Source organism: Pongo pygmaeus, chromosome 10 (assembly GCF_028885625.2).
Source record: "Pongo pygmaeus isolate AG05252 chromosome 10, NHGRI_mPonPyg2-v2.0_pri, whole genome shotgun sequence".
Classification (NCBI taxonomy): Eukaryota; Metazoa; Chordata; class Mammalia; order Primates; family Hominidae; genus Pongo; species Pongo pygmaeus.
This window is the reverse complement of record NC_072383.2, coordinates 45,775,639-45,802,057: the sequence shown is the minus strand read 5'-3', so window position 1 is coordinate 45,802,057 and position 26,419 is coordinate 45,775,639. Positions and strand designations below refer to the sequence as shown.

At 39.1% G+C, this 26,419-nt stretch overlaps 1 long non-coding RNA gene across 1 annotated transcript; it reads right to left on the bottom strand.

The window, feature by feature from the left end:
- Positions 1 to 4,230: 4,230 nt before the first annotated feature.
- Positions 4,231 to 25,739, bottom strand: LOC134740371 (uncharacterized). The gene is made up of 3 exons (XR_010127794.1): positions 25,149 to 25,739; positions 12,311 to 12,445; positions 4,231 to 6,958 (listed from the first exon to the last, which is right to left on the bottom strand). It is a non-coding gene; the product is annotated as an uncharacterized LOC134740371 (long non-coding RNA).
- Positions 25,740 to 26,419: the final 680 nt, after the last annotated feature.

Genomic DNA, 26,419 nt, shown 5'->3' with positions numbered 1-26,419 from the left:
GCTAGTTACCATATTTTAATAGGTGTTATTTCCCAGGATGTTTTGTCTTAACCTCTCAAATCTCTCTTTTCTGTATTCTGATTCAATCCCCTCCATAACATATAACTCTTTGTTTCAGGGATTATTTGATCAGCCTGTTGGCCAGTGGTATTATGAATTTTTTAAAAATGCAAAATGTACATGTTTACTTAGTTGTTCTTACACTTTGCTCCATGTCTTCCAACAATTTCTTCTTTAGTTGTTTCTTTTCTTATTTTGTGGAAACTTGAAATTTAATGAGGAAATAAGGACAGCAAGTTATGGTAAAAGAGCCCATGAATATTTTGCCTGAGGAAAAACACTAATATGGTTAATCAATGTCTTCAAATCTCAAAGGGGCTCCTTCTACCCCACCATAATAAATAATTCTTTACCATGGATTAAGTTCAAAGAATGAGGAATATAACTATAAGGAAGTGTGAATTATAGTGTGTGTGTGTGTATGTGTGTATTCCCACCCAAGTGGAACATTAATGGCATAACCTACCTTAGGAGGTTGTGGTGTCTCTGCCCTAGACAACTTGGTACAGTGGATGAAGTACTCTAAAAACTTAGAAGAACCTAGTGTGAGTCTCATCACTTTCATTTACTAGCCACATGACTTTGGAGAAGTTACTTTATCACTTTGAGGCTCAGTTTCCCCATCTGTAAAATGGAGATAGTATACATTTCATATAATTTTATGAGTTAGATGGGATCATATATATGAATAAGCTTTGTAAACTATAAATTGTTATAAATAGGTAAATAACCTTTATCTGAGTAGACATGCTTCTGGAATGGCTTGAGAGATTTCATGTGGGATTATATATGCTTCACTTCCGAAGAGGGTCCCAACATCAGATGTCCTGCCTGGGCAAGCTCATTTGCAAGCTCCATGAGTCCTCTCTCATACCTGCTGCAGTGATTCTGCAACAAACAGATCATTCCCAGTCAGAGCAACAGAAGGAGGTAAGACAAGATTTCTAAAAAATTGTCCCATTTTGTGTACGTGCCACGATATATGTAACCAGTGCTCAATCTGAGGGGTGTGAAGACTATTTCTAGGGCAAAGATGAACAGTAGGGTCAGAATTGTTACCTGTTATTTCCTCCTAATGGGGAAAGTTTAGGTAGAAATTCTGGCCTCCCTACAGGCTGAGGCAGAGACATGAAGACAGGGGCAGAAATGCACCCTATTCCCAGAAATGTCATCTTCAAATAATAATTTTGCCTGTTCATTTTCATTCTAAGTGATGTAGTGGAGCCAGCTGGTACCAGCTCTCAAGAGCCAATTGTTAAATTTCATGAGTTTCGAAAATTGATTGTTAAACATAGCCATTATTAATATTTTAAAACGAAGGTAATAAACACTTAAAATTCATCACTTCCTAATTGTCACTATATTTTACTATTATCTATACTCTCAAGATTATTTATGTCTATTGTATCCGTATGGTAGGAAAGCCATATAATAGTGACCTATCATATCTCTTCCCAGCTCCATTATTAGTAGTGTCTCATGGGTAACTTGAAATAAGTCATTGTGGAAGTGTTTATACCATGAAAATTGGCAAATGCTACAAATAAGGTACCCCCCACCCAGAGCCATTTGTTAAACACTTCACCAGCACACCACTCATTTAATTCATTTGTCTAAATGCTTTTGGCTAGTACTTGCAGGGCACCCAAAAGCTCAAAGCAGTGTGGAGAGTTAGTTGACAATGCAGCTTCTGGAATCAGACTCCTGAGGTTTAAATTTGAGCTTTACCACTTACTGTATACCTTGGACAAGTTACTGACCCTTTCTTTGTATCTGTAAAATGAGGATAAAAGAAGAACTCCTACCTCATAGGATTACTGTGAAGCTTAAAAGGATTACTACTACTAACACATATAGAACAAACAATACCTAACACACAGTATGTAATTACTTTGATTTAGATTAGTTATGTTAATTTAGTTTTAATTATGACATAGAAGCATCTTTCTAGTCCTATTTTACTAAAAAAATTTTAAGAACTGGGTATCAACATCAAATTTTATCAAATGCCTTTTAAACATCTATATAATTGATTTGAAGTTTTTAATCTTTGATATATTAATATAGTGAGTTGTATTAGTGGGATTCCCCCTATTAGAATAACCTTTAATCCCTCAAATGAATTTCACTTGGTCATGATGTACTATTCTTTGAATGTACTGCTGAATTCCATTTGCTAATAATTTAGTCTATTTCACCATTATTAGTAAATTATCTTAGATACAATTTTCTTTTGTATAATTTTTCAAGTTTTAATCTCAATGGTTTGATGACTTTGTGAAAGTAATCATTGGTCCTTGTTTTTTCTGTCCTTGCAAATGGTTTCATTAGCCTTGAAAATATCTGATTGCTACAAGATTTAAAATTTACCTATGGAGCTATCAGGGCCTGAAGCTATTTTGAGGCATAGCCTTTTGTTAACTTCCTCTATCTGAATGGCTCTCAAACTTGGTTGCACATTGAAATCACCTGGGGAGCTTTTAAAAATACTGATGCTATTGTGAAAGACAGTGTGGTGATTCCTCAAAGACCTAAAGACAGATACTGGGTATATACCCAAAGGAATATAAATAATTCTATCATAAAGACACATGCACATGTATGTTCACTGCAACACTGTTTGCAATAGCAAAGACATGGAATCAACATAAATGCCCATCATTGATAGACTGGATAAAGAAAATATGGTACATATATACCATGGAATACTATGCAGCCATAAAAAAGAATGAGATCATGTCCTTTGCAGGGACATGGATGGAGCTAGGGGCCACTATCCTTAGAAAACTAACACAGGAACATAAAAACAAATATCACATGTGTTCACTTGTAAGTGGGAGCTAAATATGAGAACTCATGGATACATAGAGGGGAACAACACATACTGGGGCCTATTAGAGGGTGGAGAGTGGAGGGTGGGAGGAAGGAGAGGATCAGGAAAAATATCTTGTGTCCTAGGCTTAATACCTGGGTGATGAAATAATCTGTACAAGAAACCCGCATGACACAAGTTTACCAGTGTCACAAACCCGCACAGGTACCCTGATCTTAAAATAAAACTTTAAAAAGTAAAAATAAATAAATAAATAAATAATACTTTTGCCTATGTGATGCGGTAGACACATTAATTAGCTTGATTTAATCATTTTGCTAACATATCAAAACATCACATTGTTTTCTATAAATATATAATTATTACTTATCAATTAGATTTTCTTCAAATATTAATACCTGAGTGTTTCTTTCCTGGTTTTTTTTTTTTTTTTTTTTTTTTACAGAAGGGGTCTTGTTCTGTTGCCCAGGCTGGAGTGCACTGGTGCAATCATAACTCACTGCAGCCTTGAACTCTCAGGCTCAAGTGATCCTCTCCCTTCAGCCTCTTGAGTAGCTGAGTCTGCAGGTATGTGCCACCATGCCCAGCTCCAATATGTTATTTTAATTGGTCTGGTATGCATCCTAGGGATGGGGATATTTAAAAGCTCTCCAAGTGACCACAATGTGAAGCCAAGGTTCAGAACTACTGCATTACATTCATTTCACTCAGTATATTTAATTTTGTTTCTATCTTTCATTCAATAAATTTTATTGATTCATATTAACCCAGAAAATTACCTATTTCCTTCTGGCTTTCAAAGTGATTGCCAGAGTCTTGCAAAGTACTGTTGCATAATTATTTTTATTTTCTTTGTGGCTGTGATTATTTCACCTTTTAAAATTTGTGTATTTTTGCTCTCTTTCTACCACTTCATTTTTAATTATTAGATAGACAGTAGTTTGTCTATTTTATTGGCTTTTTTTTTTTTTGAGACGGAGTTTCACTCTTGTTGCCCAGGCTGGAGTGCAATGGCATGATCTCGGCTCATCGCAACCTCCGCCTCCAGGGTTCAAACGATTCTCCTGCCTCAGCCTCCTGAGTAGCTGGGATTACAGGTATGTGCCACCACACCCGGCGAATTTTGTGTTTTTAGGAGAGATGGGATTTCTCCATGGTGGTCAGGCTGGTCTCAAACTCCCAACCTCAGGTGATCCGCCCACCTTGGCCTCCCAAAGTGCTGGGATTACAGGTGTGAGCCACCGTGCCCAACGTTTATTGGCTTTTTCCTAGGACCAATTCTTGAATTCATTTATTGATTCTATTCTATTTCTGTTTTTTTTTTAATTTTTTTATTTCCACAGGTTTTGGGGGAACAGGCGGTACTTGGCTACATGAGTAAGTTCTTTAGTAGTGATTTGTGAGATTTTGATGCACTCATCACATGAGCAGGATACACTGCACTTATTTGTAGTCTTTTATACCTCACCCCTGCCCACTCTTTCCCCTGAGTACCCTAAGTCTATTGTATCATTCTTATGCCTTTGCATCCTTATAGCTTAGCTCCCATTTATGATTCAGGACATACAATGTGTGGTTTTCCATTCCTGAGTTACTTTACTTAGAATAATAGTCTCCAGTTCCATCCAGGTTGCTATGAATGCCATTAATTCAATCCTTTTTATGACTGAGTACTATTCCATTTTTTATATACATATATATTAAGTGAGATATACATATGAGATATATATTTATATGTATATATATCTCACAACTTCTTCATCCACTCATTGAATGATGGACCTTTGGGCTGGTTCCATATTCTTGCAATTAAGAATTGTGCTGCTATAAACATGTGTGTGCAAGTATCTTTTTTGTATAATGACTTCTTTTCCTCTGGGTAGACACCCAATAGTGGGATTGCTGGATCAAATGGTAGTTCTACTATTAGTTCTTTAAGGAATCTCCATGCTGTTTTCCATAGATTGTACTAGTTTACATTCCCACCAGCAGTGTAGAAGTGTTCCCTTTTCACAGCATCCATGCCAACATCTATTCTTTTTTGATTTTTTGATTATGGCTATTCTTGCAGGAGTAAGGTGGTATCACATTGTGGTTTTGATTTGCATTTTTCTGATCATTAGTGATGTTGAGCAGTTCTTCATATATTTTTTGGCCATTTGTATATCTTCTTTTAAGCCAACTTTTTTATGGGACTGTTTGTTTTTTTTCCTGCTAATTTGCTTGAGTTCTTTATAGATTCTGGATATTAGCCCTTTGTCAGATGCCTATATTATGAAGATTTTCTCTCACTCTGTGGGTTGTCTGTTTACTTTGCTGATTCTTCCTTTTGCTGTGAAAATCTCTTTAGTAAGTCTGAGCTATTCATCTTTGTTTTTGTTGCATTTGCTTTTGGGTTCTTGGTCGTGAAATATATGCCTAAACCAATCTCTAGGAGTGTTTGTCCAATGTTATCTTCTAGAACTTTTATAGTTTCAGGTCTTAGATTTAAGTCATTGATTCATCTTGAGTTGATTTTTGTATAAGGTGAGAGATGGGGATCCAATTTCATTCTCATACATGTGGCTAGCCAATTATCCCAGCACCATTTGTTGAAAAGAATGTCTTTTCCCCATTTTATGTTTTTGTTTGCTTTGTCAATGATCAGTTGGCTGTATGTATTTGGGTTTATTTCTGGGTTCTCTATTCTGTTCTATTGGTTGATGTGCCTATTTTTATACCAGTACCATACTGTTTTGGTGACTATAGCCTTATAGTACAGTTTGAAATCAGTAATGTGATGCCTCCAGATTTGTTCTTTTTGCTTAGGCTTGCTTTGGCTATTTGGGCTCTTATTTGGTTCCATATGAATTTTAGGATTTTTTTTTTTCTAGTTCTGTGAAGAATGATGGATGGTATTTTGATGGGAATTGCATTGAATTTGTAGATTGCTTTTGGCAAAATGGTCATTTTCACAATATTGATTCTACCCATCCATGAGCACGAGATGTGTTTCCATTTGTTTGTGGTGTCTATGATTTCTTTCAGCAGTGTTTTGTAGTTTTCCTTGTAGAGGTCTTTCACCTCCTTGGTAAGGTATATTCCTAAGTTTGTTTGTTTGTTTTGCGGCTATTGTAAAAGGGGTTGAGTTCTTAATTTGATTCTCAGTTTAGTTGCTGCCGGTGTATAGCAGAGCTACTGATTTGTATACATTAATTTTGTATCCTAAAACTTTGCTGAATTTATTTATAAGTTCTAGGAGCTTCCTGGATGAGTTTTTAGGGTTTTCTAGGCATATGATCATATCATCAGCAAACAGCAACAGTTTGACTCTTTACCAATTTGGATGCCCTTTATTTCCTTCTCTTGTCTGATTGCTCTGGCTAGGACTTCCAGTACTATGTTGAATAGAAGTGGTGAGAGTGGGCATCCTTGTCTTGTTCCAGTTCTCAGAGGAAATGCTTTCCACTTTTCCCCATTCAGTATTATGTTGGCTGTGAGTTTGTCACAGATGGCTTTTATTACATTGAGGTATGTCCCTGGTATGCCAGTTTTGCTGAAGGTTTTAATCATAAAGAGATGCTGGATTTTGTCAAATGCGTCTTCTGCATCTATTGAGATGATCATGTGATTTTTGTTTTTAATTCTGTTTATGTGGCATATCACATTTATTGACTTGTGTATGTTAAACCATCCCTGCATCTCTGGCATGAAACCCACTCGATCATGCCAGATTACCTTTTTGATGTGCTGTTGGATTCAGTTAGCTAGTATTTTGTTAAGAATTTTTGCATCTATGTTCATCAGGGATATTGGTCTGTAGTTTTCTTTTTTGTCATGTCCCTTCCTGGTTTTGGTATTAGGGTGATAGTGGCTTCATAGAATGATTTAGGAAGGATTCCCTCTTTCTCTATCTTGTGGAATAGTGTCAATTGGATTGTTACCAATTCTTTGAATGTCTGATAGAATTTAGCCATGAATACATCTGGTCCTGGACTTTTTTTCCTTGGTAACTTTTGTATTACCATTCCAGTCTTGCTGCTTGTTATTGTTCTGTTCAGGGTTTCTAATTCTTCTTGATTTAAGCTAGAAAGTCAACAAAGAAACAGTGGATTTAATCTATGCACTAGAACAAATGGACTTAACAGATATTTACAGAACATTCTACCCAACAGTCACAGAATACACATCTTGTTCATGAGCACATGGAACTTTCTCCAATACAGACCATATGATAGGTCACAAAAACAAGTCCCAATAAATTTAAGAAAACTGAAATTATATCAAGTACTCTCTCAGAACACAGTGGAAAAAATTAGAAATCAACTCCAAAGGAACCTTTGAAATCATGCAAATACATGGAAATTAAATAACCTGTTCCTGAATGATCATCGAGTCAACAATGAAATCCAAATGGAAATTTGAAAATTCTTTGAACTCAACGGTAATAGTGACACAACCTATCAAAGCCTCTGGGATACAGCAAAGGCTATGCTAAGAGGAAAGTTCATAGCCTTAAATGCCTACATCAAAAAGCCTGAAAAAGTACAAATAGACAATCTAAGGTCATACCTCAAGGAACTACAGAAACAAGAACAAATCAAACCCAAACCCAGCAGAAGAAAAGAAATAACAAAGATCAGAGCAGAACAAAGTGAAATTGAAACAAAAAAACACAGAAGATAAATGAAACAAATAGCTGTTTCTTTGACAATATAAATAAAATTGATGGACCATTAGCAAAATTAACCAAGAAAAGAGAGAAGATCCAAATAAGCTCAATTAGAAACAAAATGGGAAAATTACAACCGACACCACAAAAATAAAAAAGATTGTTCAAGGCTTCTATGAACACCTTTACATGCATAAACTAGAAAACCTAGAGGAGATAGATAAATTACTGAAAATATACAACCCTTTTTCTGTTTTCTTACTCAACAATTTCTGCTTTGAGCTTTACAAATTTTCTGCTTCTGGTCTTCCCTTTGTTAATTTTGTTTATATGCTTCTAATCTTTTCAGCAATTTCATTTTGTTTTGTTTCATTTAAGTTCATTTATCCTTATTCTTTTCATTAAGTAATAGAAGTATTTCAGGCCATTAAGTTTTCCTCCAATAAACATCTGTGTACAGTATTCATTAATATATAATACTTTTATCTGAATTTTTTAAGATCACTTACAATTGTTTTGAGTTCCTGCTAATATAAGAGTTGTTTTTGGATGGCTTCTTAGTTTTTCAATTTTCAAGTAGGTAATGTCAGTTTTATTATTGTCATGGAATCACTTCTGAATTGGTTGAACAATCCTTCAAAAACATCTCCTTGGTAAAACTTAATTGAATATGTTTAACACTAGACACTTACAATAGGAAAAGTAACTGATCTATTCAGTTTTATAAACAGAAGAACTGGCACCAGATACCCTTCCATCCCAAGCAGATTGATCTCCTGGCTTGAACTTTCTTGGGAAGGGAATAGCTAGGACTCAATGCATCATCTAAAAGGATGGATGGTGTCCATCAGGTACAGAATCCCAGGTGTGCAACCAGGAGTGAGGCTTTTTTCATTGCTTCCTTCCATGCTCTGTCAGAAGCAAGTTCACTGTAAGGTCATTATGGTAGGCAAGGGTCAGCAAATTTGTTCTATAAAAGGCCAGATAGTAAGTATTATAGATTTTGTGTGCTGGGTTACTGATATTGCATGCATATGGGACATACTCATAATAAAAAATTGTTTATTTTTTATCTCAAAAAATTCAACTGGGTGACATATTTTTATCTGATAAATCTGGTCACCCTACTTATAAGCCATATGGTCTCTGTGGCAACTACTTAGCCCTGCTGTTGTAGTGGGAAACAACCATAGACAATACATGAATCAGTGGGTGTGGCTGCATTCCAGTTAAACTTTATAAAAATTGGCAGTGGGCTATATTTGGCCTGAGGGCCATGGTTTGTCCACCTCTGCGTTAAACCACTGTTTTTCAACATTTAATATGCATCAGAATACCATGGAGGGTTTGTTAAAACACTGATTTCTCAGCCCCACCCTTGGAGTTCATGATTCCCTAGATTTGGGGTGAACCTCAACAGTTTGCATCTCTATCACGCTCCCAGATGATGCTGCTCCTGGTGGTCTGTAGGCCACACTTTGAGTATCGTTGCATTCAAGGAAATGCCTTATTGCCTTTTTGTTCCTAGAACCCACTTAGAGTAACATAGCCTTTTTTATTATTATTCAAAGACTTCATCAATCTTATGAGACAAATCTTCTAAATGCTGAAATTTAAATAGTCTCATGTCCAGAACTTCCTAGCCAGCAAGGCTTCTCTAACACATATGGAAACTTTAGGCTAATTATAAAAAGCCACTCTCTCTCAGGGAAGAATTACAAAAATGGCACAGCTTTTTTTTCCTTCAACTTTTATTTTAAGTTGAGGGGTACATGTGCAGGATGTGCAGGCTTGTTACATAGGTAAAGATGTGCCATGGTAGTTTTCTGCACAGCTCATCCCATCACCTAGGTATTTAAGCCAAGCATCCATTAGCTATTCTTCCTGATGCTCTCCCTCCCCCCAGCCCCCAACGGGCCCCAGTGTGTGTTGTTCCCCTCTATGTGTCCATGTGTTCTCATCATTCAGCTCCCAATTATAAGTGAGAACAGGCAGTGTTTGGTTTTCTGTTCCAGCATTAGTTTGCTGAGGATAATGGCTTCTAACTCCATCCTTGTCCCTACAAAGGACGTGATCTTGCTCCTTTTTATGGCTGCATAGTATTCCATGGTGTATATGCACCACATTTTCTTTATCCAGTTTATCACTGATGGGCATTTAGGTTGATTACATGTCTTTGCTATTGTGAATAGTGCTGCAATGAGCATACACAAAGGCACCACTTTTTCTGAACTCACACAGCCCCTCACCAGGATACATAGCTTGGTCAGCTGAGTGCAGGCCAGATTTCAGCATCTATTCTTCCCTTCAGGAGCCTCTATGCAGCGCACAGACTGCATGACACAGCTGGCTGACCAGAAGAATGTTATCTACAATTTACTTAATCAAAACAACACATTCTAAATTTAAAATATTCCATAGAAATTTATTTCTTTTCTTTCAGTGAAAAGAAAAACATGAAAGAATATTCTTAAGGAAAATCCCATGCACAAGCTGATACCTGCTCTCCTTTCCTTATATCTCAAGGGGAAAAAATAAACAGAAGTTTAAGAAATGTTTAAGAAAATTTAAGAAATAAACAGAATTTTAATGTCTAGTTTTAGTGTAGTGAATATGGTCTGAACTGTTTTGGCTCTTTGGAATTCATTTCAGTTTTCCTTATAGTCTAATATGTCAACAGTAGTATTTTGTAAATGTTCCATGACCCTTCACAAGAAGGTATATTCCCTATTTGGAGATGATAGATTTTAAAATATTTCTACTGATAAACATATCCTTTTCTGTAGTAATGCCTATATATCATGGATTCTCTATATTCTTACTTATCTTCCTGATATAAGGATGACTTGGGATGTAGGAGAATATCAATGAGGGAAGGGAGAGAGTTTCCATGTGTCGTTTTGTATCCCTGCCACATAGCATAATACTGACAACATAACAGGCACTCATCTATTAAATGAATGAACTCTTTTTGGCTGTAAAGTAGGTGGAGTGCAATTGGCCCCAGTGATCCATTCAAATAAAAATGGATTTCTATCCTCTTTCCTTTCTCCCAACTGGGCTTGTAGTATATTCCCTAATCTGGAGTCAGCTATAATTGGTGCATTTTAATTAGAAAAATCAGTCAATTTTTTTCTCTGTTTCTTCTCTTTGGTTCCAGTCTTATTCATTGAGGTTACACAGACAAAGTAAATTCTCTCTTCTAAATGGAAAACCTGTAAACATCCATGTTTGGCTTTCAGCAAAAGAACGATAATAAAAATTAGAAAAATTTGTGAACCCCAAAATAACAATGAAACTACATATAATTTTGTGGAATATAACTAGGGCAGTAATTAGGGCAGAAATTTCTCTTAAAAGAAGTTAAAATTTTAAAAATTAGCAAACAACTTAATCACAGAATAAAATACATTAATGCAAGGAAAGTGAAAGGAAGAAAAAATGCACATAATAGATGGATTCAATGAAATTCAAAGATTGATTAAACTAATAAAGGTCGAAGAAATTAATACTTTGACAGTTCTCTGGCATGATTTATGTTTAAAAAAACAGACTTAAATAAACAATATTAAAAATGAAAGGGGCACAGATGTTGCAGACTGAATTATAAGGGGGGCTTCTGCTTCTGATATTTATAGACAAGGTAATTTGGATCAACCATCTCAACAAAAACAACCAAAAGCTCGACACATTTTTAAATATCTACAATAAAGCCATTAAAGAACTAAAACTGCAGTGAAGAATTTTAGAGCCAAGATCCAGGAGCATTCACTATGTATTTAGGCACATTAGAAATAGCTGATGTGGCCAGGCGTGGTGGTTCACACCTGTAATCCCAGCACTTTGGGTGGCCGAGGCTGGGGGATCACCTCAGGTCAGAAGTTCGAGGCCAGACTGGCCAACATGGTGAAACCTGCCTCTACTAAAAATACAAAAATTAGCTAGGAGTGGTGGCAGACCCAGCTACTCGGGAGGCTGAGGCAGGAGAATCGCTTGAACCCGGGAGGCAGAGGTTGCAATGAGCCCAGATCATGCCATTGCACTCCTGCCTGGGCGACAGAGTGAGACTCTGTCTCAAAAAAAAAAAAAAAAGAACGAAAGAACGAAAGAAAGGAGGGAGGAAGGGAGGGAGGGAGAGAAAGAAAGAAAAAGAAAGAAAGAAGAAAGAAAGAAGAAAGCAAGCAAGCAAAGCAAAGCAATAGCTGATGTAGCTGATGAAAGAACTGGTAAAGTGAGTGACTCATGCCTATAATCCAGACACTTTGGGAGGCCGAGATGGGAGGATTGTTTGAGTCCAGGAGTTCAAGACCAGCCTAGGCAACATGGCAAAACCTTGTCTCTACAAAAAATACAAAAAATTATCGGGGCGTGGTGGTGCAAGCCTGTAGTCCCAGCTACTCAGGAGGCTGATGTGGGAGGATAGCTTGAGCTCAGGAGGTCAAGGCTACAGTAAGCCATGATCATGCCACTGCACTCCACCCTGGGCAAAAAAGCAAGACCCTGTCTCAAAAAAAAAAAAAGAAAGAAAGAAAGAATTGGTAAAGATGAAGGTGTGTCATAAAGAAGATAAAGAAAGAATGGATAGAGCAAAAGCAATATTTGAAGAGAAAATAGCTTGGAATTAAAGAGGCCTTAAATATCTCCAAAATATTTTATTTATAAAAAGAAAGCCATAGCTTGACACATCACTAGAGCTTCTGAAAATGAAAGGCAAAGAGAAAAGCTTAAGAGGAGCCTGAAAAAAAAAAAAAAAAAAGGCAGATTACCTTCAAAGGAACCACAATCAGGTTGGCAGTGTTTTTCTCAATGATGCAAGTCAAAATATAAAATTTTCTTGTTTAAGACTCCATTGTAGCAGACTAGAGAAGGGTTGTAAGTCACAGTGATATGCTCCTGCTGGCCTGGAAGAAAGCAAACGTCCATGCTGTGAACTGCCTGTGGGGGCCGTGTGGCCAGGAACTCTAGGAGCTGAGACCAATCCCCAGATGACAGCTAGTAAGTCATACAACTGCAAAAAAATGATTCTGCCAGCAACCAGTGAGCTTGGAAGAAGACCAATGCCTCAGATGAGAATGGCAGCCCCAGATGACTCCTTGATTTCCACCTAGTGAGACTGAGCAGAAGACTCAGCTAGTTTATACCCAGACTCCCAACCCATGGAAATGGTGAGATAATTTTCACTTGTAATAGTAAAGAAAAATTGTAACATAAATTTTAAGATATTGTAAGATAAGATAAAGCAAAAAATCATATGATAAATTTTACTATAAGCCACTAAATTTGTGTTAACTTTACACTGCAATAGAAAACTAATATATGTTTTAATTTTTTTTTTTTTTTTTGAGACAGAGTTTGGCCCTGTCGCCCAGGCTAGAGTGCAGTGGCGCGATCTCGGCTCACTGCAACCTCCGCCTCCCTGGTTCACGCCATTCTCCTGCCACAGCCTCCCGAGCAGCTGGGACTACAGGCGCCTGCCACCACATCCGGCTAATTTTTTGTATTTTTAGTAGAGACGGGGTTTTACTGTGTTAGCCAGGATGGTCTCGATCTCCTGACCTCGTGGTCTGCCCGCCTCCGCCTCCCAAAGTGCTGGGATTACAGGCATGAGCCACCGCGCCCGGCTGTTTTAAATATTTTTAAGAAAATACTATGGAAAGTTTTATGCCATTAAATCTGATCATGTAGATAAATGAGAAGTTATTAGAAAAATATAATTTTCCAAGTTGAAGAAGAAATAGAAAAACATAAACACACATATAAGCATGAGATTAAATGAATAGTTTAAAAATATTTCTATAAATAAAAAGCCAGACATATGATTTTAAGGCAGATACTATCAAACAATTAAGGAAAAAAATGCTAACTTTGACTATACTAGAACAAAAGGAAGTACCTCAACCTTTTTAGTGATGTAAATATAACTTTGATACTAAAATTTGCCCCCAGCAAAAAAGATAATTTCACTCTTGGACATAGTTGCAAAACCTAAGCAAAATTTTAGCAAATTGTACATTACAATATATTTAAAAGATAATACCTTATATCAGGACCAAAGTAAAGTTTATCCCAGTAATTCAAAGTTGATTTTTTATTTTTATTTTTAAATTAAATTTAATTTTTTTAGAGACAGGGCCTCTCTTTGTCACCCAGGCTGGAGTGCAATGGTGCAATCAGCCTCAACCTCCTGGGCTCAAGTGGTCCTCCTGCCTCAGTCTCCTGAGTAGCTAGGACTACAGGCATGAATCATCATGCCTGGCTAATTTAAAAAAAAAAATTTTTAGAGATGGGGCCTTGCTATGTTGCACAGCTATGTTGCACAGGCTGGTCTCCAATTCCTGTCCTCAAGTGATCCTTCCACCTCAGCCTCCCAAAGTGCTGGGATTACAGGCATGAGCCACTGTACCAGCCTTGAAGTTGATTTAACATTAAAAAATGAATTAATGTAAATTACCACAGGAACAGAAAAGGAAGAAAAATCACATAATCATCTTAAGAAATGCAGGAAGGCCATCTATTTTATTGAAAATTCATGTCTGTTTGTAATTTTTTGAAAAAAATCTCAGCAGACCAGGAAAAGAACTTCCTTAAGCTATTAAAGTGATTATAAACCAAAACCGCATAGCAAACATCATATTTAATAGTGAAACATTAAAAGCATTATCTGTAAGATCATGTCTACTTTGTTATTAATAAAGGTGATATTTTGACCTCCATCTGCAGACTCATTGTCTCATTTCTCAGTTGATTCAGAACCATATGGGAGAGTAATATTGTTTACTGTATCCCCCTCGAGGTCCCATACAATTATTTTAAGTGATATTATTGTATGTGTGGAAATAAAATTGCAAACAAAGAAAACAATAGAGTTTTGGTTATAATTAAAATATACTCAGTCATAATAATGTCTGGCAGGTCCTGGAAGGAAAGAATGCTGGTGATACACATATTTTGCATTCTCAAAGTACAGTGCGGGTGAATTAAGGGACACAAGTCTGCATTCCATGACCATGGCAGCACAATGTACAAAGTATGCCATTGTAGACTAGACTGGTGGGAAAATGTCTTATTATAATGTAAGGCTCTGATTCTTGTCATATTTACCTAAGAGGGGCAGGATAGTATTGAATACATTCAACAGCAACAATGTTTCTGTTGTTCTCTTAGCATGCTATAAACACAGGAAATAAAATATAATACATATTTTATGGTTTATTATATAGAATCTGTTTTAGGAACGGGGTTAGTGCACTTACATTGTAAATGAACTCACCAACCTTGTTTAAATCATGTAGAGTCTTCCGTTAGAAAGCTTCAGCCTGTGTGAGGCTTGACTATCTTCTTGTAGTCTGCTTTAAATAAAATGGGCCTCTCATAATTTCAAACCTTACACCACTTAAAACCTGGTTTATCTAATGCATACTTAAATCTCTTACTTTTTCCATTAAATTAAATGCATCATTTCATGATGCAGAAAAACATCATTTTTTCTGGGTGAATAAACTTTGTAGTAGAAAAATTTAATGTGGTGTTCATGGATCCCCAGGGAATCAATAGATATGTTTCAGAGTGTCCATGCATCTCTGAAATGTTGTAGGAAAAGTTGTGAGCAATAGAGCATTTTTCTTGGTGAGTCCACAATTTATCAGCTTCCCTAAGGCTGCTGGAACCCATGAAGGGTTAAAAATTTCTGATTTGAAGTCATAAAGTTCCCACAAATTTATTTGGTCTGAGAATTATTCTTTTATCTTGCTGAATTGTTTGTTTCCTCAAAAGTGTCTCCAATGGAGAGTGATTGAGAGAGAGTTGAGCAGCCATCCACCACCAGTAGCCTCTAATAGAAATTCAATAAAGTACTGGTGGATCCCAACAGTAATAAGATAATAAAATAGGAAAATATGCACAAATAATTTTTAAAAATAGGTACAAGAGAAAATATCTGCTAATGACTGACAGATTCAAAGAATCTTGTTCATGGAAAAAGATATTTTTGTAACAACAACCAAAAAAAGGTCAATCTAAATGAGATCAAGAATTAAGTCTAGAAAGTCTTCCATTTAGGTACAAACTTGAAATTATACCTAAACTTTGAGGAATGCCTTAAGAGGCAGAGAGTAGCCATAAAAAATGTTCATTTGGTAATTGAATTGTTCGTGGATATGTGATTATTGTGGTATAAAAGAGAGACTCAGTGAGGAGAAGCAGTTTCCCTTTCATCTTTATTAAGGAAGATAAACAACAGAGATTCCTGTCCCTGAATTTGACAATGAGTGGACTGATTGGAGGTACCAAATTCCATAATGGCCAATACTTAATCATTTTGAAATTGAATATATAAAATAAAAGATTTAAATTAGGGCTTATTTGAAAATTGAATGGAGATTTTCTTTGCTACTCAAGGCAGAGAACTAGAGCCAGCACTTAGGATTTACAAGACTTGTCTTCCCTCCTCCCGCTCTGAAAATTCCCGGTCAAATAAGATTAAATCAACAGGCAGTCTACAGGAAGAAGGCAAAACGATCCACCCTCCTGATTCTAGCCCAGAGAGCACACAGTTTGCCCTAAAGTGGTAAATCAATTTCTCTTTGTTAACTAAAAATAAGAGAATGCGTATGTTTTTATTAAATGGGAAAACTAATAAAATTTAGAAATCAGACTAATAAAAGCAAAGAAAGGACCTTTATTCATTCAAAAATACAGATAAGATGACCAGCTTTAGGAATCAATGAGGAATGAGCCCTGGAAGTAGCCCTGCTAAAATACAAGCTCAACCAGGATCTTCCAGAGTTCCTTATTAGTGAGACCAGGGTTACCCAGAACCAGAGAGATAAGGGGAGAATGCACAAGTTGCAGTGTCATTTGTAAGACTCGGCTGCCTATTTGTGCAAAGAGAGAACCAAGTAATTGCATCTGGTTGGATAGGTGTTTTGCATCAGGAATGCTAGAAAAAGATGAAACTACACTGAGACCCTTCACCAGGAGCAAAAAGAGAGAAATCAAAAAACAACAGCCCATAGCAAAAGTCCCTGTAAGATCAGAGCGCTTTGGCCAGGCGTGGTGGCTCATGCCTGTAATCCCAACACTTTGGGAGGCCAAGGTGGGCGGATCACGAGGTCAGGAGTTCAAGACCAGCCTGGCCAAGATGGTGAAACCCTATCTCTACTAAAAATTCAAAAAATTAGCTGGAGATGGTGGTGGGCACCTGTAATCCAAGCTTCTGGGGAGGCTGAAACAGAGAATTGCTTGAACCTACGAGGCAGAGGTTGCAGTGAGCTGAGATCGCGCCACTGCACTTCAGCCTGGGTGACGGAACAAGACTCTGTCTCAAAAAATAAAATAAAATAAATAATAAAATAAAATAAAATAAATAAAATAAAATAATAAAATAAAATAAAATAACGGGCTGAGAACGGGCTGACTGCCTCCTCAAGTGGGTCCCTGACCCCTGACTCCCGAGCAGCCTAACTGGGAGGCACCCCCCAGCAGGGGCAGACTGACACCTCACACGGCCGGCCAGGTACTCCAACAGACCTGCAGCTGAGGGTCCTGTCTGTTAGAAGGAAAACTAACAGAAAGGACATCCACTCCAAAAACCCATCTGTACATCACCATCATCAAAGACCAAAAATAGATACAACCACAAAGATGGGGAAAAAACAGAGCAGAAAAACTGGAAACTCTAAAAAGCAGAGTACCTCTCCTCCTCCAAAGGAACGCAGTTCCTCACCAGCAACGGAACAAAGCTGGACGGAGAATGACTTTGATGAGCTGAGAGAAGAAGGCTTCAGACAATCAAATTACTCCGAGCTACGGGAGGATATTCAAACCAAAGGCAAAGAAGTTGAAAACTTTGAAAAAAATTTAGAAGAATGTATAACTAGAATAACCAATACAGAGAAGTGCTTAAAGGAGCTGATGGAGCTGAAAACCAAGGCTCAAGAACTACGTGAAGAATGCAGAAGCCTCAGGAGCCGATGCGATCAAATGGAAGAAAGGGTATCAGCCCTGGAAGATGAAATGAATGAAATGAAGCGAGAAGGGAAGTTTAGAGAAAAAAGAATAAAAAGAAATGAGCAAAGCCTCCAAGAAATGTGGGACTATGTGAAAAGACCAAATCTACGTCTGATTGGTGTACCTGAAAGTGACGGGGAGAATGGAAACAAGTTGGAAAACACTCTGCTGGATATTATCCAGGAGAACTTCCCCAATCTAGCAAGGCAGGCCAACATTCAGATTCAGGAAATACAGAGAACGCCACAAAGATACTCCTCGAGAAGAGCAACTCCAAGACACATAATTGTCAGATTCACCAAAGTTGAAATGAAGGAAAAAATGTTAAGGGCAGCCAGAGAGAAAGGTCGGGTTACCATCAAAGGGAAGCCCATCAGACTAACAGCAGATCTCTCGGCAGAAACCCTACAAGCCAGAAGAGAGTGGGGGCCAATATTCAACATTCTTAAAGAAAAGAATTTTCAACCCAGAATTTCATATCCTGCCAAACTAAGCTTCATAAGTGAAGGAGAAATAAAATACTTTACAGACAAGCAAAGGCTGAGAGATTTTGTCACCACCAGGCCTGCCCTAAAAGAGCTCCTGAAGGAAGCGCTAAACATGGAAAGGCACAACCGGTACCAGCCACTGCAAAATCATACCGAAATGTAAAGACCATCGAGACTAGGAAGAGACTGCATCAACTAACGAGCAAAATAACCAGCTAACATCACAATGACAGGATCAGATTCACACATAACAATATTAACTTTAAATGTAAATGGACTAAATGCTCCAATTAAAAGACACAGACTGGCAAACTGGATAAAGACTCAAGACCCATCAGTGTGCTGTATTCAGGAAACCCATCTCACGTGCAGAGACACACATAGGCTCAGAATAAAAGGATGGAGGAAGATCTACCAACCAAATGGAAAACAAAAAAAGGCAGGAGTTGCAATCCTAGTCTCTGATAAAACAGACTTTAAGCCAACAAAGATCAAAAGAGACAAAGAAGGCCATTACATAACGGTAAAGGGATTAATTCAACAAGAAGAGCTAACTATCCTAAATATATATGCACCCAATACAGGAGCACCCAGATTCATAAAGCAAGTCCTGAGTGACCTACAAAGAGACTTAGACTCCCACACATTAATAATGGGAGACTTTAACACCCCACTGTCAACATTAGACAGATCAACGAGACAGAAAGTCAACAAGGATACCCAGGAATTGAACTCAGCTCTGCACCAAGCGGACCTAATAGACATCTACAGAACTCTCCACCCCAAATCAACAGAATATACATTTTTTTCAGCACCACACCACACCTATTCCAAAATTGACCACATACTTGGAAGTAAAGCTCTCCTCAGTAAATGTAAAAGAACAGAAATTGTAACAAACTCTCTCTCTGATCACAGTGCAATCAAGCTAGAACTCAGGATTAAGAATCTCACTCAAAACCGCTCAACTACGTGGAAACTGAACAACCTGCTCCTGAATGACTACTGGGTACATAACGAAATGAAGGCAGAAATAAAGATGTTCTTTGAAACCAACGAGAACCAAGACACAACATACCAGAATCTCTGGGATGCATTCAAAGCAGTGTGTAGAGGGAAATTTATAGCACTAAATGCCCACAAGAGAAAGCAGGATTGACACCCTAACATCACAATTAAAAGAACTAGAAAAGCAAGAGCAAACACATTCAAAAGCTAGCAGAAGGCAAGAAATAACTAAAATCAGAGCAGAACTGAAGGAAATAGAGACACAAAAAACCCTTCAAAAAATAAATGAATCCAGGAGCTGGTTTTTTGAAAGGATCAACAAAATTGATAGACCGCTAGCAAGATTAACAAAGAAAAAAAGAGAGAAGAATCAAATAGATGCAATAAAAAATGATAAAGGGGATATCACCACCGATCCCACAGAAATACAAACTACCATCAGAGAATATTACAAACACCTCTATGCAAATAAACTAGAAAATCTAGAAGAAATGGATAAATTCCTCAACACATACACCCTCCCAAGACTAAACCAGGAAGAAGTTGAATCTCTGAATAGACCAATAACAGGAGCTGAAATTGTGGCAATAATCAATAGCTTACCAACCAAAAAAAGTCCAGGACCAGATGGGTTCACAGCCGAATTCTACCAGAGGTACAAGGAGGAGCTGGTACCATTCCTTCTGAAACTATTCCAATCAATAGAAAAAGAGGGAATCCTCCCTAACTCATTTTATGAGGCCAGCATCATCCTGATACCAAAGCCTGGCAGAGACACAACCAAAAAAGAGAATTTTAGACCAATATCCTTGATGAACATTGATGCAAAAATCCTCAATAAAATACTGGCAAACAGAATCCAGCAGCACATCAAAAAGCTTATCCACCATGATCAAGTGGGCTTCATCCCTGGGATGCAAGGCTGGTTCAATATACGCAAATCAATAAATGTAATACAGCACATAAACAGAACCAAAGACAAAAACCACATGATTCTCTCAATAGATGCAGAAAAGGCCTTTGACAAAATTCAACAACACTTCATGCTAAAAACTCTCAATAAATTAGGAATTGATGGGACGTATCTCAAAATAATAAGAGCTATTTATGACAAACCCACAGCCAATATTATACTGAATGGGCAAAAACTGGAAGCATTCCCTTTGAAAACTGGCACAAGACAGGGATGCCCTCTGTCACCACTTCTATTCCACATAGTGTTGGAAGTTCTGGCCAGGGCAATTAGGCAGGAGAAGGAAATCAAGGGTATTCAATTAGGGAAAGAGGAAGTCAAATTGTCCCTGTTTGCAGATGACATGATAGTATATCTAGAAAACCCCATTGTCTCAGCCCAAAATCTCCTTAAGCTGATAAGCAACTTCAGCAAAGTCTCAGGATACAAAATCAATGTGCAAAAATCACAAGCATTCTTATACATCAATAACAGACAAACAGAGAGCCAAATCATGAGTGAACTCCCATTCACAATTGCTTCAAAGAGAATAAAATACCTAGGAATCCAACTTACAAGGGATGTGAAAGACCTCTTCAAGGAGAACTACAAACCACTGCTCAAGGAAATAAAAGAGGATACAAACAAATGGAAGAACATTCCATGCTCATGGGTAGGAAGAATCAATATCATGAAAATGGCCATCCTTCCCAAGGTAATTTACAGATTCAATGCCATCCCCATCAAGCTACCAATGACTTTCTTCACAGAATTGGAAAAAACTACTTTAAAGTTCATATGGAACCAAAAAAGAGCCCGCATTGCCAAGTCAATCCTAAGCCAAAAGAACAAAGCTGGAGGCATCACACTACCTGACTTCAAACTATACTACAAGGCTACAGTAACCAAAACAGCATGGTACTGGTACCAAAACAGAGATATAGATCAATGGAACAGAACAGAGCCGTCAGAAATAATGCCACATATCTACAAGTATCTGATCTTTGACAAACCTGACAAAAACAAGAAATGGGGAAAGGATTCCCTATTTAATAAATGGTGCTGGGAAAACTGGCTAGCCATATGTAGAAAGCTGAAACTGGATCCCTTCCTTACACCTTACACAAAAATCAATTCAAGATGGATTAAAGACTTAAATGTTAGACCTAAAACCATAAAAACCCTAGAAGAAAACCTAGGCATTACCATTCAGGACATAGGCATGGGCAAGGGCTTCATGTCTAAAACACCAAAAGCAATGGCAACAAAAGCCAAAATTGACAAATGGGATCTAATTAAACTAAAGAGCTTCTGCACAGCAAAAGAAACTACCATCAGAGTGAACAGGCAACCTACAAAATGGGAGAAAATTTTCACAACCTACTCATCTGACAAAGGGCTAATATCCAGAATCTACAATGAACTCAAACAAATTTACAAGAAAAAAACAAACAACCCCATCAAAAAGTGGGCGAAGGACATGAACAGACGCTTCTCAAAAGAAGACATTTATGCAGCCAAAAAACACATGAAAAAATGCTCACCATCACTGGCCATCAGAGAAATGCAAATCAAAACCACAATGAGATACCATCTCACACCAGTTAGAATGGCAATCATTAAAAAGTCAGGAAACAACAGGTGCTGGAGAGGATGTGGAGAAATAGGAACACTTTTACACTGTTGGTGGGACTGTAAACTAGTTCAACCCTTGTGGAAGTCAGTGTAGTGATTCCTCAGGGATCTAGAACTAGAAATTCCATTCGACCCAGCCACCCCATTACTGGGTATATACCCAAAGGACTATAAATCATGCTGCTATAAAGACACATGCACACGTATGTTTATTGCGGCATTATTCACAATAGCAAAGACTTGGAACCAACCCAAATGTCCAACAATGATAGACTGGATTAAGAAAATGTGGCACATATACACCATGGAATACTATGCAGCCATAAAAAATGATGAGTTCATGTCCTTTGTAGGGACATGGATGAAACTGGAAATCATCATTCTCAGTAAACTATCACAAGAACAAAAAACCAAACACCGCATATTCTCACTCATAGGTGGGAATTGAACAATGAGAACACATGGACACAGGAAGGGGAACATCACACTTCGGGGACTGTTGTGGGGTGGGGGGAGGGGGGAGGGATAGCATTGGGAGATATACCTAATGCTAGATGACGAGTTGGTGGGTGCAGCGCACCGGCATGGCACATGTATACATATGTAACTTACCTGCACATTGCGCACATGTACCATAAAACCTAAAGTATAATAATAATAATAATAAAAGAAAAAAAAAAGAAAAGTAGGTAAAGAAGCAAGAAAAAAAGGGCTGGGTGCAGTGGCTCATGACTGTAATCTCAGCACTTTGGGAGGCTGAGGATGGAGTTTGAGACCTGCCTGGCAACACAGGGAGAGCCATCTCTACAAAAATTTAAAAATTAACTGGGTGTGATGGCACATGCCTGTAGCCCCAGCTACTGAGGAGGCTGAGGTAGGAGGACTGCTTGAGCCTGGGAGGTTAAGGCTGCATGAGCAATGATAGCACTGCTGCACTCCAGCCTGAGCAATACAGCAAGACCCTGTCTCATTTAAAAAAAAAAAAAATGAAGAAGAAGAAGAAGGAAGGGAGGGAGGGAGGGAAGGGAAGGGAAGGGAAGAAAAAGGGAACTAGGGGTAAGTATTCACATAAGAAAAGTCAGTTAGAAAAAAAAAAAAAAAGATCAGCACCCTGAACTTCATCTTCTTAGCTTCCACCAGTCATGGGGGCAGAATGATGCTAAATGTCAACAGTGCACTCAATTTGTCTGTGTTGTGTGTTGTTGGGGACGGATGGGTGATAGAGGCCAGTGTGCCAAACCCCTTCTCCTAAATCCTCTAGCTTCCTTTAGCAACAGGACCGTCTGCATGATATTTCCCTTCCCATGCAAGTGGCAAGTGCCTCTACCAAGCTTCTCAGGTTACCTATTTCCTTCCCTGTTACCCATACCCCAAATTAACTCCCCTCTTCCCCTACTGCCTTCCTTTTTCTCTTCCATCTTTCATTTCATTCCACCTCAATCCTACTCCACCTTACCTCCTCATCTTACACGGATCCCTGTATTTTAAGGAACCCTTTGGCATACTACCTCCACCACTGCAGAAGTCTTTCAATTTGTAACCCTGCCCTCTGTGGCTTCCTCTAGCTTCTCACCTTAACCAAACATAGCTTTCTTTGAGAAGGTACTACATTCTCAGCAGTTCCCTTTCTTTGAAAATTGCATTTTTCTCATACCCCTTCATAATAAATAAACAAGGGGGTAGGCCTGTTCTTTATTTCCCAGTGCACTTCCATAATATGAATGGACCTCATTTGGGATGCTCTCAAATAGATGTACTGCCCTTTCCACTCCTGCACATCACACACTACCCTTTGCAATGATGACTTAAAACAGTAGCTTCTGGCAGGGCGTGGTGGCTCACGCCTGTGATTCCAGCACTGTGGGAGGCCAAGGTGGGCAGATTACTTGAGGCCAGGAGTTCAAGTGGTGGCATATGCTTGTAATTCTAGCTACTTGAGAGGCTGAGGCAGGAGGATCACTTGAACCCAGGAGGCGGAGGCTGCAGTGAGCCATGATTGCACCACTGCACTCCAGCCTGGGTGACAGAGTGAGACTCTATCTCAAGCAAAACAAAACAAAACAAAACAAAACAAAAACAGTAGCTTCACTCCACAAAACTCCAATCTTTTGAGTCCAAATTGATTTCTCCAGAAATCAGAGGATGTGAGAAGCTCTTCTTAACAAGGAGAAAGGAGAAACCACTGTAATTGGGAAGAAACAATAAATGCAGAACCTAAAATTTCCATTGTCAAAATTTGCATCAAAGTTAAACAGGCAAGAAAGACCTTAAGACTACTGCAATACGAGATTAAACTCAACACTACTGAAACAAGGGTCTGGGAAGTTTTTAAGAGCTGCTGTACGGGAAATCACATGACATCTGTGTTTGCTAATTGCAAAGGAAAAGGAAACTTTCTTGTATCTTCAAAACAAGCTGGAGTTTTACAATTCCAAACAAGGCACACACAGGAGGTTAGGCTCCCACCCTCCCACAGAGACTGAGAGATAGGGGTGCTATCTTCCTTGATGATTACATTTCAAACGATGGCTCACAGGTCCTTGAGAAAGACATTCCTTAGGTCGTAAAACTAGCGTAAGCTTCTAAGGAGATTTATACACATTTCAAAGGAGCAGAGAAGAATTTTGCAATCACAAGTTTTCTAAAGTAAACACTCAAAGAAAGGGGAGGTCAGGGGCCTAACGTCCAGAAGAAACCTGTCTAAAGTTGTCAGACTGGGGTGAATGTTAAGGCTCTTTTGGTCACCACTGAGAACAACAACAACAAAACGGTCCCAATCTTTCCCCCTAGGGTCTCAGCTTCTTCTCTAGGTTTGAAAATTCCTATCTCAAAGAGGAAAAAGTGAAGGAAAGGAAGAAAGGGAAAGGAGAAGAAAGACTGCTTTTAAAAAGTTTTCTAAGAAATAATTTCTTAGCTTCACATTTGCCCAGCACTGACAGACGCTGAGATTACAAACAAGACAGTTCCAGCTTTTGAGAATCTCAGTCTAGCAGGGCAGACAAGAACAAATAATGGTAATAGAAAGCGCAAGCGTTATAAAAGGCCTACACAAAGTACTTTGGAAGCACATATGATAACATACTTATTAAGCACTTATATTGTAAGAGCTTTCCATTTAATCGTCACATAACCTTATGAGGTACTAGTATCATCTCAATGTTGATGAAAACTGAGGCTCATAGAGGTCAAATACTCAAAATCCACAGGATTTACAATGGCATAGAGGCCTGAGCCTATAATCCCATACACTCAGGAGGCTGAGGCGGGAGGACTGCTTGACCCCAGCCTGCAGTAAGCTATGATCCCGCCACTGCACTCTAGCCTGGGCGACACAGCGAGACCCCATCTCTAAAAGAAAGAAAAATAATAAAACGGCATAGCTCCTGTTCCTAAGCCTGCATTCCTAAGAAGGTCCAGGACAGCGCAGGCTTTATACCAACGAGGTGATATTGGCTGCGCCGTTAAAAATACGCTGGAGTTGTAACGTAGAAAATTGGGGCGGGGGTTCGATACCGGGGACGAGTGAAATTCCAGGCAAGAGGAATCGCCCGCTTCGTCGTAGAACTGGTGTTGTCAACATGGATGGCGGAAGGTGAGCTGGGGCCTGGAATGCTAGCAAAGCAGGCCGAGTGACCTAGAACTGCTTTTTCAAGGGCGAGCACTGTCTCATTCAAGGCCCTGGGCTCCCAGAGGCCCGGGCGCCAGACGGGAACGGACGCAAACCGAGCTCGCACGAGAAGCCACAGCCCTGGCCGCGTCTCCCCTGCCGTAGCTTCGGCCCTGGTCCCTGGTCTCTGGAGGACACAAATTGCCCCCAGACTCTGCGAAAACCCATGAAAATGTAATTAACCAGAAACTACCCTGAAACTGCACGGCACTTCCCAGTCCCCTTTCATGTCCCAATGCAAAGACACTTGTCGCTGGTGAGCACGCAACCAGGCTCTGGGGTTACCACAGCGCAGCCCAAAGACCGAAAATATGGGAAGGGTACCCAGGAATTGCCCCCCCGCAGGGTTTGGCTGGGCCCTCGGCTCCCTCACACTGAAAGCTGAAGCTGTCGCTATATTTCCGGGGCCGGCTCCGCGACGCACTTCTAAACTACCCAAGAGGCTGTAGGGCCCCTGACCTAATTAGAACCTGGAGAAGAAATAGGCGTGGCCCGCGCTGACAGCCTGTGACGAATCAGCCTTCCTCGGCCTCTCGGACCGGGGCTGTGGCAGCCAATGAGCGCCCTCTCTTTGGCCGCCTCGCCCGCGCCGAATTGCGGTAACCTGGCAACCTCTGGGGAACACGATCTATTCTGGGACACCAGTGCGGCTGCTCAGTCCCTCCAGCCTGAGATACGGACCTTGAGGCTTAGGATCCCCTACTAGCCGAGTGGAATGGTTGGGATACTGCGCCCTGTTGGCTCAGGATGGGATGGGAGCGAAGCAAGGTTTGACGCAGACCTGAGCAGAGGTCTCTGCCAATCACATCCAGCCTCCATAGCTCCCAGCCTTGACCACGGATCCGAAACCAAGTTCTTTCGCAGTGATAGCCCCGACTCAGCGAATTGTATAATTGTTGAATCCTCTTCCCTCCGTTGAACAACAGTGTTCTTTGAGCTGCCTTACCTCCCCTTTCCAGGTACCCACTCCGTGAAACCTCCCATAAGCCCTACCCCTTTCTGGGTTTACTAGACTTTCTTTGAGTTCTCTTAATAATCTGTGCGTTTTTCTGTCACTGTACTCCCTTATTGTTTTAGAGTGTATTTACTTTCCTATCTTCTCCACTCCTCTGTGATT